Source organism: Grampus griseus (assembly GCF_964374135.1).
Source record: "Grampus griseus genome assembly, chromosome: 4".
Classification (NCBI taxonomy): domain Eukaryota; kingdom Metazoa; phylum Chordata; class Mammalia; order Artiodactyla; family Delphinidae; genus Grampus; species Grampus griseus.
The window spans coordinates 53,120,404-53,137,501 of NC_138997.1; positions in this window are offsets into that span (position 1 = coordinate 53,120,404).

The window sequence follows — 17,098 nt, forward strand, 5'->3', positions numbered from 1 at the left end:
TCATTGCTGAGTGATACTGCATTGTACGTAAGTACCACAAATTCTTTATCCATTTTTCACTTTCTGTGATATTGAACTTGTACGGTAAACGAGGTTCTTGTAAACAGAGGCGTCCCAAACTTTGGGGTGGCTGTGTCTTTTTGATTTTAATTTCCCTAAGCTATAGGACCATAAGTGGAAGTGCCCTAGGCTCTGTTGCTTTGTTTTTTAGATGTTTCAGGAAACACCATACACTTCTCCCGAGTGTCTGTTGGCAATTTACATCCCGCCCATCAGCATAACAAGGCTCCCAGTTCTCCATGGCCTGTCCTGCCTTGCTGGATTTTACACTTTTTTCAGATGGCCCTTTTGACCGGGGGGAAGTGAGACTTCATTGTAGTGCAGATTTCCTTTGCAAGTTTGCTTGGTTGGCCAAAAAGTGCGTATGCGTTTTTTCCTGAATATATTCAGGAAAAAACGCATACGCCCTTTTTGGCCAAGTGCATCATTGTGGACGTTCTGCCTCTTTTCCTATGCTTTCAATGCAATTCCAGTCTACCTGCTGAAATCGGTTTCATGCAATTCTGCCCCGTTTTCAAGTCCTCTTGGCAGCCTTACTTCAGTATATTTTTGGACGATAGCTGTCATTTATAACTCTGCATGTTTGTGAATTACAGTGCCCCTGAGCTCCTTTCTTCAACTCGCTTTCTTGTGAGCTGGCCGCAACACCGCAGGATGGCTTCAGGCCCTAATCTGGTTCCGGCACGGCACGCTGAGCCTTTGGTTAATTCCTCTTCCTGGTGGGAAATGAGAGTTAAATTTGCCCGTCCAGACACCTCCAGCTAGTCTCTCATTGGTTCTCGCTATTGCTGTTCATCTTCCGCAGAAATTGCAAACTGGGCCAAACAGGAGGTTAAAGGGACTGACTCTCCAAGTGGGGAGAGTGTTACTAAAGCGTCTGGAATGTTGCACCCGAGTACCAGGGTACGAAAACTGAGACATATTTGAATACGTCTCCCGATCATATGGTTGATCATACTCTGGGTTCCACATGCATGTTTTAGCTGAAGGAAGAATACCTTAAACCTGGAGAGTTGAGACCCGTGTAATGGGTACCGTGCAATATGACTTCAAAGGGTCTTCATTTGCTCACCGAACCTCTCCAATCCTATCACTGCTGCGTTTATGCCCCTGTACTCATGCTTGATTCTCTTTTGGAGACATAGCAATCCATAGGTTTTAAGATACTTACTAGTCAGGTACATTCTTAGGCGTTTAATATGCGGTGTTGAGTCCATTTCGTTGAGCAAGGAGTAGCTCTTGTCTATTCCATATTTGGCTTAAGGAACTTTATCTGTGCTCATTTCAATCTCTGGTTTTATGCAGCACCCCAACTCACCTTTCCCCTTAAGCAAGCATAAGTTGGTTTTCTACATTTGAGACCCTGTTCTGTTTTGGAATTCAGTTCCTGTGTAGCCAAGTTTACATTCCGTGTATTAGTGATATCTTATGATGTTTCTTTTTCTGTGTGACTTATTTCAGTTAGAATCATCGTACCTGAATCCACTCATTATGCTGCTACGGGCCTGATGACATAGATTTCATTGCTGAGTGATACTGCATTGTACGTAAGTACCACAAATTCTTTATCCATTTTTCACTTTCTGTGATATTGAACTTGTACGGTAAACGAGGTTCTTGTAAACAGAGGCGTCCCAAACTTTGGGGTGGCTGTGTCTTTTTGATTTTAATTTCCCTAAGCTATAGGACCATAAGTGGAAGTGCCCTAGGCTCTGTTGCTTTGTTTTTTAGATGTTTCAGGAAACACCATACACTTCTCCCGAGTGTCTGTTGGCAATTTACATCCCACCCATCAGCATAACAAGGCTCCCAGTTCTCCATGGCCTGTCCTGCCTTGCTGGATTTTACACTTTTTTCAGATGGCCCTTTTGACCGGGGAAAAGTGAGACTTCATTGTAGTGCAGATTTCCTTTGCAAGTTTGCTTGGTTGGCCAAAAAGTGCGTATGCGTTTTTTCCTGAATATATTCAGGAAAAAACGCATACGCCCTTTTTGGCCAAGTGCATCATTGTGGACGTTCTGCCTCTTTTCCTATGCTTTCAATGCAATTCCAGTCTACCTCCTGAAATCGGTTTCCTGCAATTCTGCCCCACTTTCAAGTCCTCTTGGCAGCCTTACTTCAGTATATTTTTGGACGATAGCTGTCATTTATAACTCTGCAGGTTTGTGAATTACAGTGCCCCTGAGCTCCATTCTTCAACTCGCTTTCTTGTGAGCTGGCCGCAACACCGCAGGATGGCTTCAGGCCCTAATCTGGTTCCGGCACGGCACGCTGAGCCTTTGGTTAATTCCTCTTCCTGGTGGGAAATGAGAGTTAAATTTGCCCGTCCAGACACCTCCAGCTAGTCTCTCATTGGTTCTCGCTATTCCTGTTCATCTTCCGTAGAAATTGCAAACTGGGCCAAACAGGAGGTTAAAGGCGCTGACTCTCCAAGTGGGGAGAGTGTTAGTAAAGCGTCTGGAATTTTGCACCCGAGTACCAGGGGAGGAAAACTGAGACATATTTGAACACGTCTCCCATTCACACAGTTGATCATGCTCTGGGTTCCACATGCATGTTTTAGCTGAAGGAAGAATACCTTAAACCTGGGTAGTTGAAACCTGTGGAATGGGTACCATGCAATATGATTTCAAAGGGTCTTCATTTGCTCACCGAACCTCTCCAATCCTATCACTGCTGCGTTTATGCCCCTGTACACACGCTTGATTCTCTTTTGGAGACATAGCAATCCATAGGTTTTAAGATACTTACTAGTCAGGTACATTCTTAGGCGTTTAATATGCAGTGTTGAGTCCATTTCGTTGAGCAAGGAGTAGCTCTTGTCTATTCCATATTTGGCTTAAGGAACTTTATCTGTGCTCATTTCAATCTCTGGTTTTATGCAGCACCCCAACTCACCTTTCCCCTTAAGCAAGCATAAGTTGGTTTTCTACATTTGAGACCCTGTTCTGTTTTGGAATTCAGTTCCTGTGTAGCCAAGTTTACATTCCGTGTATTAGTGATATCTTATGATGTTTCTTTTTCTGTGTGACTTATTTCAGTTAGAATCATCGTACCTGAATCCACTCATTATGCTGCTACGGGCCTGATGACATAGATTTCATTGCTGAGTGATACTGCATTGTACGTAAGTACCACAAATTCTTTATCCATTTTTCACTTTCTGTGATATTGAACTTGTACGGTAAACGAGGTTCTTGTAAACAGAGGCGTCCCAAACTTTGGGGTGGCTGTGTCTTTTTGATTTTAATTTCCCTAAGCTATAGGACCATAAGTGGAAGTGCCCTAGGCTCTGTTGCTTTGTTTTTTAGATGTTTCAGGAAACACCATACACTTCTCCCGAGTGTCTGTTGGCAATTTACATCCCGCCCATCAGCATAACAAGGCTCCCAGTTCTCCATGGCCTGTCCTGCCTTTCTGGATTTTACACTTTTTTCAGATGGCCCTTTTGACCGGGGGGAAGTGAGACTTCATTGTAGTGCAGATTTCCTTTGCAAGTTTGCTTGGTTGGCCAAAAAGTGCGTATGCGTTTTTTCCTGAATATATTCAGGAAAAAACGCATACGCCCTTTTTGGCCAAGTGCATCATTGTGGACGTTCTGCCTCTTTTCCTATGCTTTCAATGCAATTCCAGTCTACCTCCTGAAATCGGTTTCCTGCAATTCTGCCCCACTTTCAAGTCCTCTTGGCAGACTTACTTCAGTATATTTTTGGACGATAGCTGTCATTTATAACTCTGCAGGTTTGTGAATTACAGTGCCCCTGAGCTCCATTCTTCAACTCGCTTTCTTGTGAGCTGGCCGCAACACCGCAGGATGGCTTCAGGCCCTAATCTGGTTCCGGCACGGCACGCTGAGCCTTTGGTTAATTCCTCTTCCTGGTGGGAAATGAGAGTTAAATTTGCCCGTCCAGACACCTCCAGCTAGTCTCTCATTGGTTCTCGCTATTCATGTTCATCTTCCGCAGAAATTGCAAACTGGGCCAAACAGGAGGTTAAAGGGACTGACTCTCCAAGTCGGGAGAGTGTTTGTAAAGCATCTGGAATGTTGCACCCAAGTACCAGGGGAGGGAAACTGAGACATATTTGAACACGTCTCCCGATCACATGGTTGATCATACTCTGGGTTCCACATGCATGTTTTAGCTGAAGGAAGAATAAATTAAACCTGGGTAGTTGAAACCCGTGGAATGGGTACCATGCAATATGACTTCAAAGGGTCTTCATTTGCTCACCGAACCTCTCCCATCCTATCACTGCTGCGTTTATGCCCCTGTACACATGCTTGATTCTCTTTCGGAGACATAGCAATCCATAGGTTTTAAGATACTTACTAGTCAGGTACATTCTTAGGCGTTTAATATGCAGTGTTGAGTCCATTTCGTTGAGCAAGGAGTAGCTCTTGTCTATTCCATATTTGGCTTAAGGAACTTTATCTGTGCTCATTTCAATCTCTGGTTTTATGCAGCACCCCAACTCACCTTTCCCCTTAAGCAAGCATAAGTTGGTTTTCTAAATTTGAGACCCTGTTCTGTTCTGTAATTCAGTTCCTGTGTAGCCAAGTTTACATTCCGTGTATTACTGATATCTTATGATGTTTCTTTTTCTGTGTGAGTTATTTCAGTTAGAATTCTCATACCTGAATCCACTCATTATGCTGCTACGGGCCTGATGACATAGATTTCATTGCTGAGTGACATTGCTTTGTAAGTAAATACCACAACTTCTTTATCCATTTTTCACTTTCTGCGATGTTGAACTTGTACGGTAAACGAGGTTCTTGTAAACAGAGGCGTCCCAAACTTTGGGGTCGCTGTGTCTTTTTGATTTTAATTTCCCTAAGCTATAGGACCATAAGTGGAAGTGCCCTAGGCTCTGTTGCTTTGTTTTTTAGATGTTTCAGGAAACACCATACACTTCTCCCGAGTGTCTGTTGGCAATTTACATCCCGCCCATCAGCATAACAAGGCTCCCAGTTCTCCATGGCCTGTCCTGCCTTTCTGGATTTTACACTTTTTTCAGATGGCCCTTTTGACCGGGGGGAAGTGAGACTTCATTGTAGTGCAGATTTCCTTTGCAAACTTGCTTGGTTGGCCAAAAAGGGCGTATGCGTTTTTTCCTGAATATATTCAGGAAAAAACGCATACGCCCTTTTTGGCCAAGTGCATCATTGTGGACGTTCTGCCTCTTTTCCTATGCTTTCAATGCAATTCCAGTCTACCTGCTGAAATCGGGTTCCTGCAATTCTGCCCTGCTTTCAAGTCCTCTTGGCAGCCTTACTTCAGTATATTTTTGAACGATAGCTGTCATTTATAACTCTGCATGTTTGTGAATTACAGTGCCCCTGAGCTCCTTTCTTCAACTCGCTTTCTTGTGAGCTGGCCGCAACACCGCAGGATGGCTTCAGGCCCTAATCTGGTTCCGGCACGGCACGCTGAGCCTTTGGTTAATTCCTCTTCCTGGTGGGAAATGAGAGTTAAATTTGCCCGTCCAGACACCTCCAGCTAGTCTCTCATTGGTTCTCGCTATTGCTGTTCATCTTCCGCAGAAATTGCAAACTGGGCCAAACAGGAGGTTAAAGGGACTGACTCTCCAAGTCGGGAGAGTGTTACTAAAGCGTCTGGAATGTTGCACCCGAGTACCAGGGTACGAAAACTGAGACATATTTGAATACGTCTCCCGATCATATGGTTGATCATACTCTGGGTTCCACATGCATGTTTTAGCTGAAGGAAGAATACCTTAAACCTGGAGAGTTGAGACCCGTGTAATGGGTACCGTGCAATATGACTTCAAAGGGTCTTCATTTGCTCACCGAACCTCTCCAATCCTATCACTGCTGCGTTTATGCCCCTGTACACACGCTTGATTCTCTTTTGGAGACATAGCAATCCATAGGTTTTAAGATACTTACTAGTCAGGTACATTCTTAGGCGTTTAATATGCAGTGTTGAGTCCATTTCGTTGAGCAAGGAGTAGCTCTTGTCTATTCCATATTTGGCTTAAGGAACTTTATCTGTGCTCATTTCAATCTCTGGTTTTATGCAGCACCCCAACTCACCTTTCCCCTTAAGCAAGCATAAGTTGGTTTTCTAAATTTGAGACCCTGTTCTGTTCTGTAATTCAGTTCCTGTGTAGCCAAGTTTACATTCCGTGTATTACTGATATCTTATGATGTTTCTTTTTCTGTGTGAGTTATTTCAGTTAGAATTATCATACCTGAATCCACTCATTATGCTGCTACGGGCCTGATGACATAGATTTCATTGCTGAGTGACATTGCTTTGTAAGTAAATACCACAACTTCTTTATCCATTTTTCACTTTCTGCGATGTTGAACTTGTACTGTAAACGAGGTTCTTGTAAACAGAGGCGTCCCAAACTTTGGGGTCGCTGTGTCTTTTTGATTTTAATTTCCCTAAGCTATAGGACCATAAGTGGAAGTGCCCTAGGCTCTGTTGCTTTGTTTTTTAGATGTTTCAGGAAACACCATACACTTCTCCCGAGTGTCTGTTGGCAATTTACATCCCGCCCATCAGCATAACAAGGCTCCCAGTTCTCCATGGCCTGTCCTGCCTTTCTGGATTTTACACTTTTTTCAGATGGCCCTTTTGACCGGGGGGAAGTGAGACTTCATTGTAGTGCAGATTTCCTTTGCAAACTTGCTTGGTTGGCCAAAAAGGGCGTATGCGTTTTTTCCTGAATATATTCAGGAAAAAACGCATACGCCCTTTTTGGCCAAGTGCATCATTGTGGACGTTCTGCCTCTTTTCCTATGCTTTCAATGCAATTCCAGTCTACCTGCTGAAATCGGGTTCCTGCAATTCTGCCCTGCTTTCAAGTCCTCTTGGCAGCCTTACTTCAGTATATTTTTGAACGATAGCTGTCATTTATAACTCTGCATGTTTGTGAATTACAGTGCCCCTGAGCTCCTTTCTTCAACTCGCTTTCTTGTGAGCTGGCCGCAACACCGCAGGATGGCTTCAGGCCCTAATCTGGTTCCGGCACGGCACGCTGAGCCTTTGGTTAATTCCTCTTCCTGGTGGGAAATGAGAGTTAAATTTGCCCGTCCAGACACCTCCAGCTAGTCTCTCATTGGTTCTCGCTATTGCTGTTCATCTTCCGCAGAAATTGCAAACTGGGCCAAACAGGAGGTTAAAGGGACTGACTCTCCAAGTGGGGAGAGTGTTACTAAAGCGTCTGGAATGTTGCACCCGAGTACCAGGGTACGAAAACTGAGACATATTTGAATACGTCTCCCGATCATATGGTTGATCATACTCTGGGTTCCACATGCATGTTTTAGCTGAAGGAAGAATACCTTAAACCTGGAGAGTTGAGACCCGTGTAATGGGTACCGTGCAATATGACTTCAAAGGGTCTTCATTTGCTCACCGAACCTCTCCAATCCTATCACTGCTGCGTTTATGCCCCTGTACACACGCTTGATTCTCTTTTGGAGACATAGCAATCCATAGGTTTTAAGATACTTACTAGTCAGGTACATTCTTAGGCGTTTAATATGCGGTGTTGAGTCCATTTCGTTGAGCAAGGAGTAGCTCTTGTCTATTCCATATTTGGCTTAAGGAACTTTATCTGTGCTCATTTCAATCTCTGGTTTTATGCAGCACCCCAACTCACCTTTCCCCTTAAGCAAGCATAAGTTGGTTTTCTACATTTGAGACCCTGTTCTGTTTTGGAATTCAGTTCCTGTGTAGCCAAGTTTACATTCCGTGTATTAGTGATATCTTATGATGTTTCTTTTTCTGTGTGACTTATTTCAGTTAGAATCATCGTACCTGAATCCACTCATTATGCTGCTACGGGCCTGATGACATAGATTTCATTGCTGAGTGATACTGCATTGTACGTAAGTACCACAAATTCTTTATCCATTTTTCACTTTCTGTGATATTGAACTTGTACGGTAAACGAGGTTCTTGTAAACAGAGGCGTCCCAAACTTTGGGGTGGCTGTGTCTTTTTGATTTTAATTTCCCTAAGCTATAGGACCATAAGTGGAAGTGCCCTAGGCTCTGTTGCTTTGTTTTTTAGATGTTTCAGGAAACACCATACACTTCTCCCGAGTGTCTGTTGGCAATTTACATCCCGCCCATCAGCATAACAAGGCTCCCAGTTCTCCATGGCCTGTCCTGCCTTTCTGGATTTTACACTTTTTTCAGATGGCCCTTTTGACCGGGGGGAAGTGAGACTTCATTGTAGTGCAGATTTCCTTTGCAAGTTTGCTTGGTTGGCCAAAAAGTGCGTATGCGTTTTTTCCTGAATATATTCAGGAAAAAACGCATACGCCCTTTTTGGCCAAGTGCATCATTGTGGACGTTCTGCCTCTTTTCCTATGCTTTCAATGCAATTCCAGTCTACCTCCTGAAATCGGTTTCCTGCAATTCTGCCCCACTTTCAAGTCCTCTTGGCAGCCTTACTTCAGTATATTTTTGGACGATAGCTGTCATTTATAACTCTGCAGGTTTGTGAATTACAGTGCCCCTGAGCTCCATTCTTCAACTCGCTTTCTTGTGAGCTGGCCGCAACACCGCAGGATGGCTTCAGGCCCTAATCTGGTTCCGGCACGGCACGCTGAGCCTTTGGTTAATTCCTCTTCCTGGTGGGAAATGAGAGTTAAATTTGCCCGTCCAGACACCTCCAGCTAGTCTCTCATTGGTTCTCGCTATTCATGTTCATCTTCCGCAGAAATTGCAAACTGGGCCAAACAGGAGGTTAAAGGGACTGACTCTCCAAGTCGGGAGAGTGTTAGTAAAGCATCTGGAATGTTGCACCCAAGTACCAGGAGAGGGAAACTGAGACATATTTGAACACGTCTCCCGATCACATGGTTGATCATACTCTGGGTTCCACATGCATGTTTTAGCTGAAGGAAGAATAACTTAAACCTGGGTAGTTGAAACCCGTGGAATGGGTACCATGCAATATGACTTCAAAGGGTCTTCATTTGCTCACCGAACCTCTCCCATCCTATCACTGCTGCGTTTATGCCCCTGTACACATGCTTGATTCTCTTTCGGAGACATAGCAATCCATAGGTTTTAAGATACTTACTAGTCAGGTACATTCTTAGGCGTTTAATATGCAGTGTTGAGTCCATTTCGTTGAGCAAGGAGTAGCTCTTGTCTATTCCATATTTGGCTTAAGGAACTTTATCTGTGCTCATTTCAATCTCTGGTTTTATGCAGCACCCCAACTCACCTTTCCCCTTAAGCAAGCATAAGTTGGTTTTCTAAATTTGAGACCCTGTTCTGTTCTGTAATTCAGTTCCTGTGTAGCCAAGTTTACATTCCGTGTATTACTGATATCTTATGATGTTTCTTTTTCTGTGTGAGTTATTTCAGTTAGAATTCTCATACCTGAATCCACTCATTATGCTGCTACGGGCCTGATGACATAGATTTCATTGCTGAGTGACATTGCTTTGTAAGTAAATACCACAACTTCTTTATCCATTTTTCACTTTCTGCGATGTTGAACTTGTACTGTAAACGAGGTTCTTGTAAACAGAGGCGTCCCAAACTTTGGGGTCGCTGTGTCTTTTTGATTTTAATTTCCCTAAGCTATAGGACCATAAGTGGAAGTGCCCTAGGCTCTGTTGCTTTGTTTTTTAGATGTTTCAGGAAACACCATACACTTCTCCCGAGTGTCTGTTGGCAATTTACATCCCGCCCATCAGCATAACAAGGCTCCCAGTTCTCCATGGCCTGTCCTGCCTTTCTGGATTTTACACTTTTTTCAGATGGCCCTTTTGACCGGGGGGAAGTGAGACTTCATTGTAGTGCAGATTTCCTTTGCAAACTTGCTTGGTTGGCCAAAAAGGGCGTATGCGTTTTTTCCTGAATATATTCAGGAAAAAACGCATACGCCCTTTTTGGCCAAGTGCATCATTGTGGACGTTCTGCCTCTTTTCCTATGCTTTCAATGCAATTCCAGTCTACCTGCTGAAATCGGGTTCCTGCAATTCTGCCCTGCTTTCAAGTCCTCTTGGCAGCCTTACTTCAGTATATTTTTGAACGATAGCTGTCATTTATAACTCTGCATGTTTGTGAATTACAGTGCCCCTGAGCTCCTTTCTTCAACTCGCTTTCTTGTGAGCTGGCCGCAACACCGCAGGATGGCTTCAGGCCCTAATCTGGTTCCGGCACGGCACGCTGAGCCTTTGGTTAATTCCTCTTCCTGGTGGGAAATGAGAGTTAAATTTGCCCGTCCAGACACCTCCAGCTAGTCTCTCATTGGTTCTCGCTATTGCTGTTCATCTTCCGCAGAAATTGCAAACTGGGCCAAACAGGAGGTTAAAGGGACTGACTCTCCAAGTGGGGAGAGTGTTACTAAAGCGTCTGGAATGTTGCACCCGAGTACCAGGGTACGAAAACTGAGACATATTTGAATACGTCTCCCGATCATATGGTTGATCATACTCTGGGTTCCACATGCATGTTTTAGCTGAAGGAAGAATACCTTAAACCTGGAGAGTTGAGACCCGTGTAATGGGTACCGTGCAATATGACTTCAAAGGGTCTTCATTTGCTCCCCGAACCTCTCCAATCCTATCACTGCTGCGTTTATGCCCCGGTACACACGCTTGATTCTCTTTTGGAGACATAGCAATCCATAGGTTTTAAGATACTTAGTAGTCAGGTACATTCTTAGGCGTTTAATATGCGGTGTTGAGTCCATTTCGTTGAGCAAGGAGTAGCTCTTGTCTATTCCATATTTGGCTTAAGGAACTTTATCTGTGCTCATTTCAATCTCTGGTTTTATGCAGCACCCCAACTCACCTTTCCCCTTAAGCAAGCATAAGTTGGTTTTCTAAATTTGAGACCCTGTTCTGTTTTGGAATTCAGTTCCTGTGTAGCCAAGTTTACATTCCGTGTATTAGTGATATCTTATGATGTTTCTTTTTCTGTGTGACTTATTTCAGTTAGAATCATCGTACCTGAATCCACTCATTATGCTGCTACGGGCCAGATGACATAGATTTCATTGCTGAGTGATACTGCATTGTACGTAAGTACCACAAGTTCTTTATCCATTTTTCACTTTCTGTGATATTGAACTTGTACGGTAAACGAGGTTCTTGTAAACAGAGGCGTCCCAAACTTTGGGGTGGCTGTGTCTTTTTGATTTTAATTTCCCTAAGCTATAGGACCATAAGTGGAAGTGCCCTAGGCTCTGTTGCTTTGTTTTTTAGATGTTTCAGGAAACACCATACACTTCTCCAGAGTGTCTGTTGGCAATTTACATCCCGCCCATCAGCATAACAAGGCTCCCAGTTCTCCATGGCCTGTCCTGCCTTTCTGGATTTTACACTTTTTTCAGATGGCCCTTTTGACCGGGGGGAAGTGAGACTTCATTGTAGTGCCGATTTCCTTTGCAAGTTTGCTTGGTTGGCCAAAAAGTGCGTATGCGTTTTTTCCTGAATATATTCAGGAAAAATCGCATACGTGCTTTTTGGCCAACTGCATCATTGTGGACGTTCTGCCTCTTTTCCTATGCTTTCAATGCAATTCCAGTCTACCTCCTGAAATCGGTTTCCTGCAATTCTGCCCTGCTTTCAAGTCCTCTTGGCAGCCTTACTTCAGTATATTTTTGGACGATAGCTGTCATTTATAACTCTGCAGGTTTGTGAATTACAGTGCCCCTGAGCTCCATTCTTCAACTCGCTTTCTTGTGACCTGGCTGCAACACCGCAGGATGGCTTCAGGCCCTAATCTGGTTCTGGCACGGCACGCTGAGCCTTTGGTTAATTCCTCTTCCTGGTGGGAAATGAGAGTTAAATTTGCCCGTCCAGACACCTCCAGCTTGTCTCTCATTTGTTCTCGCTATTCCTGTTCATCTTCCGCAGAAATTGCAAACTGGGCCAAACAGGAGGTTAAAGGGACTGACTCTCCAAGTTGGGAGAGTGTTAGTAAAGCGTCTGGAATGTTGCACTCGAGTACCAGGGTACGAAAACTGAGACATATTTGAACACGTCTCCCGATCACATAGTTGATCATACTCTAGGTTCCACATGCATGTTTTAGCTGAAGGAAGAATACCTTAAACCTGTGTAGTTGAAACCCGTGGAATGGGGACCATGCAATATGACTTCAAAGGGTCTTCATTTGCTCACCGAACCTCTCCAATCCTATCACTGCTGGGTTTATGCCCCTGTACACATGCTTGATTCTCTTTCGGAGACATAGCAATCCATAGGTTTTAAGATACTTACTAGTCAGGTACATTCTTAGGCGTTTAATATGCGGTGTTGAGTCCATTTTGTTGAGCAAGGAGTACCTCTTGTCTATTCCATATTTTGCTTAAGGAACTTTATCTGTGCTCATTTCAATCTCTGGTTTTATGCAGCACCCCAACTCACCTTTACCCTTAAGCAAGCATAAGTTGGTTTTCTAAATTTGAGACCCTGTTCTGTTCTGTAATTCAGTTCCTGTGTAGCCAAGTTTACATTCCGTGTATTACTGATATCTTATGATGTTTCTTTTTCTGTGTGACTTATTTCAGTTAGAATCATCATACCTGAATCCACTCATTGTGCTGCTAAGGGCCTGATGACATAGATTTTATTGCTGAGTGATATTGCTTTGTAAGTAAATACCACATCTTCTTTATCCATTTTTCTCTTTCTGTGATATTGAACTTGTACGGTAAACGAAGTTCTTGTAAACAGAGGCGTCTCAAACTTTGGGGTGGCTGTGTCTTTTTGATTTTAATTTCCCTAAGCTATAGGACCATAAGTGGAAGTGCCCTAGGCTCTGTTGCTTTGTTTTTTAGATGTTTCAGGAAACACCATACACTTCTCCCGAGTGTCTGTTGGCAATTTACATCCCGCCCATCAGCATAACAAGGCTACCAGTTCTCCATGGCCTGTCCTGCCTTTCTGGATTTTACACTTTTTTCAGATGGCCCTTTTGACCGGGGGGAAGTGAGACTTCATTGTAGTGCCGATTGCCATTGCAAGCTTGCTTGGTTGGCCAAAAAGGGCGCATGCTTTTTTTCCTGAATATATTCAGGAAAAAACGCATGCGCCCTTTTTGACCAAGTGCATCATTGTGGACGTTCTGCCTCTTTTCCTATGCTTTCAATGCAATTCCAGTCTACCTCCTGAAATCGGTTTCCTGCAATTCTGCCTCGCTTTCAAGTTCTCTTGGCAGCCTTACTTCAGTATATTTTTGGACGACAGCTGTCATTTATAACTCTGCATGTTTGTGAATTACAGTGCCCCTGAGCTCCTTTCTTCAACTCGCTTTCTTGTGAGCTGGCCGCAACACCGCAGGATGGCTTCAGGCCCTAATCTGGTTCCGGCACGGCACGCTGAGCCTTTGGTTAATTCCTCTTCCTGGTGGGAAATGAGAGTTAAATTTGCCCGTCCAGACACCTCCAGCTAGTCTCTCATTGGTTCTCGCTATTGCTGTTCATCTTCCGCAGAAATTGCAAACTGGGCCAAACAGGAGGTTAAAGGGACTGACTCTCCAAGTGGGGAGAGTGTTACTAAAGCGTCTGGAATGTTGCACCCGAGTACCAGGGTACGAAAACTGAGACATATTTGAATACGTCTCCCGATCATATGGTTGATCATACTCTGGGTTCCACATGCATGTTTTAGCTGAAGGAAGAATACCTTAAACCTGGAGAGTTGAGACCCGTGTAATGGGTACCGTGCAATATGACTTCAAAGGGTCTTCATTTGCTCACCGAAGCTCTCCAATCCTATCACTGCTGCGTTTATGCCCCTGTACACACGCTTGATTCTCTTTTGGAGACATAGCAATCCATAGGTTTTAAGATACTTACTAGTCAGGTACATTCTTAGGCGTTTAATATGTGGTGTTGAGTCCATTTCGTTGAGCAAGGAGTAGCTCTTGTCTATTCCATATTTGGCTTAAGGAACATTATCTGTGCTCATTTCAATCTCTGGTTTTATGCAGCACCCCAACTCACCTTTCCCCTTAAGCAAGCATAAGTTGGTTTTCTAAATTTGAGACCCTGTTCTGTTTTGGAATTCAGTTCCTGTGTAGCCAAGTTTACATTCCGTGTATTAGTGATATCTTATGATGTTTCTTTTTCTGTGTGACTTATTTCAGTTAGAATCATCGTACCTGAATCCACTCATTATGCTGCTACGGGCCAGATGACATAGATTTCATTGCTGAGTGATACTGCATTGTACGTAAGTACCACAAGTTCTTTATCCATTTTTCACTTTCTGTGATATTGAACTTGTACGGTAAACGAGGTTCTTGTAAACAGAGGCGTCCCAAACTTTGGGGTGGCTGTGTCTTTTTGATTTTAATTTCCCTAAGCTATAGGACCATAAGTGGAAGTGCCCTAGGCTCTGTTGCTTTGTTTTTTAGATGTTTCAGGAAACACCATACACTTCTCCAGAGTGTCTGTTGGCAATTTACATCCCGCCCATCAGCATAACAAGGCTCCCAGTTCTCCATGGCCTGTCCTGCCTTTCTGGATTTTACACTTTTTTCAGATGGCCCTTTTGACCGGGGGGAAGTGAGACTTCATTGTAGTGCCGATTTCCTTTGCAAGTTTGCTTGGTTGGCCAAAAAGTGCGTATGCGTTTTTTCCTGAATATATTCAGGAAAAATCGCATACGCGCTTTTTGGCCAACTGCATCATTGTGGACGTTCTGCCTCTTTTCCTATGCTTTCAATGCAATTCCAGTCTACCTCCTGAAATCGGTTTCCTGCAATTCTGCCCTGCTTTCAAGTCCTCTTGGCAGCCTTACTTCAGTATATTTTTGGACGATAGCTGTCATTTATAACTCTGCAGGTTTGTGAATTACAGTGCCCCTGAGCTCCATTCTTCAACTCGCTTTCTTGTGACCTGGCTGCAACACCGCAGGATGGCTTCAGGCCCTAATCTGGTTCCGGCACGGCACGCTGAGCCTTTGGTTAATTCCTCTTCCTGGTGGGAAATGAGAGTTAAATTTGCCCGTCCAGACACCTCCAGCTTGTCTCTCATTTGTTCTCGCTATTCCTGTTCATCTTCCGCAGAAATTGCAAACTGGGCCAAACAGGAGGTTAAAGGGACTGACTCTCCAAGTCGGGAGAGTGTTAGTAAAGCGTCTGGAATGTTGCACTCGAGTACCAGGGTACGAAAACTGAGACATATTTGAACACGTCTCCCGTTTACACAGTTGATCATGCTCTGGGTTCCACATGCATGTTTTAGCTGAAGGAAGAATACCTTAAACCTGGAGAGTTGAGACCCGTGGAATGGGTACCATGCAATATGACTTCAAAGGGTCTTCATTTGCTCACCGAACCTCTCCAATCCTATCACTGCTGCGTTTATGCCCCTGTACACATGCTTGATTCTCTTTCGGAGACATAGCAATCCATAGGCTTTAAGATACTTACTAGTCAGGTACATTCTTAGGCGTTTAATATGCGGTGTTGAGTCCATTTCGTTGAGCAAGGAGTAGCTCTTGTCTATTCCATATTTGGCTTAAGGAACTTTATCTGTGCTCATTTCAATCTCTGGTTTTATGCAGCACCCCAACTCACCTTTCCCCTTAAGCAAGCATAAGTTGGTTTTCTAAATTTGAGACCCTGTTCTGTTCTGTAATTCAGTTCCTGTGTAGCCAAGTTTACATTCCGTGTATTACTGATATCTTATGATGTTTCTTTTTCTGTGTGACTTATTTCAGTTAGAATCATCATACCTGAATCCACTCATTGTGCTGCTAAGGGCCTGATGACATAGATTTCATTGCTGAGTGATATTGCTTTGTAAGTAAATACCACAACTTCTTTATCCATTTTTCACTTTCTGCGATGTTGAACTTGTACTCTAAACGAGGTTCTTGTAAACAGAGCCGTTCCAAACTTTGGGGTGGCTGTGTCTTTTTGATTATAATTTCCCTAAGCTATAGGAACATAAGTGGAAGTGCCCTAGGCTCTGTTGCTTTGTTTTTTAGATGTTTCAGGAAACACCATACACTTCTCCCGAGTGTCTGTTGGCAATTTACATCCCGCCCATCAGCATAACAAGGCTCCCAGTTCTCCATGGCCTGTCCTGCCTTTCTGGATTTTACACTTTTTTCAGATGTCCCTTTTGACCAGGGGGAAGTGAGACTTCATTGTAGTGCAGATTTCCTTTGCAAGCTTGCTTGGTTGGCCAAAAAGTGTGCATGCGTTTTTTCCTGAATATATTCAGGAAAAAACGCATGTGCCCTTTTTGGCCAAGTGCATCATTGTGGACGTTCTGCCTCTTTTCCTATGCTTTCAATGCAATTCCATTCTACCTCCTGAAATCGGTTTCCTGCAATTGTGCCCCGCTTTCAAGTCCTCTTGGCAGCCTTACTTCAGTATATTTTTGGACGTTAGCTGTCATTTATAACTCTGCAGGTTTGTGAATTACAGTGTCCCTGAGCTCCTTTCTTCAACTCGCTTTCTTTTGAGCTGGCCGCAACACCGAATGATGGCTTCAGGCCCTAATCTGGTTCCGGCACGGCACGCTGAGCCTTTGGTTATTTCCTCTTCCTGGTGGGAAATGAGAGTTAAATTTGCCCGTCCAGACACCTCCAGCTAGTCTCTCATTGGTTCTCGCTATTCCTGTTCATCTTCCGCAGAAATTGCAAACTGGGCCAAACAGGAGGTTAAAGGCGCTGACTCTCCAAGTGGGGAGAGTGTTAGTAAAGCGTCTGCAATGTTGCACCCGAGTACCAGGGGAGGAAAACTGAGACATATTTGAACACCTCTCCCGTTCACACAGTTGATCATGCTCTGGGTTCCACATGCATGTTTTAGCTGAAGGAAGAATACCTTAAACCTGGGTAGTTGAAACCCGTGGAATGGGTACCATGCAATATGATTTCAAAGGGTCTTCATTTGCTCACCGAACCTCTCCAATCCTATCACTGCTGCGTTTATGCCCCTGTACACATGCTTGATTCTCTTTTGGAGACATAGCAATCCATAGGTTTTAAGATACTTACTAGTCAGGTACATTCTTAGGCGTTTTATATGCGGTGTTCAGTCCATTTCATTGAGCAAGGAGTAGCT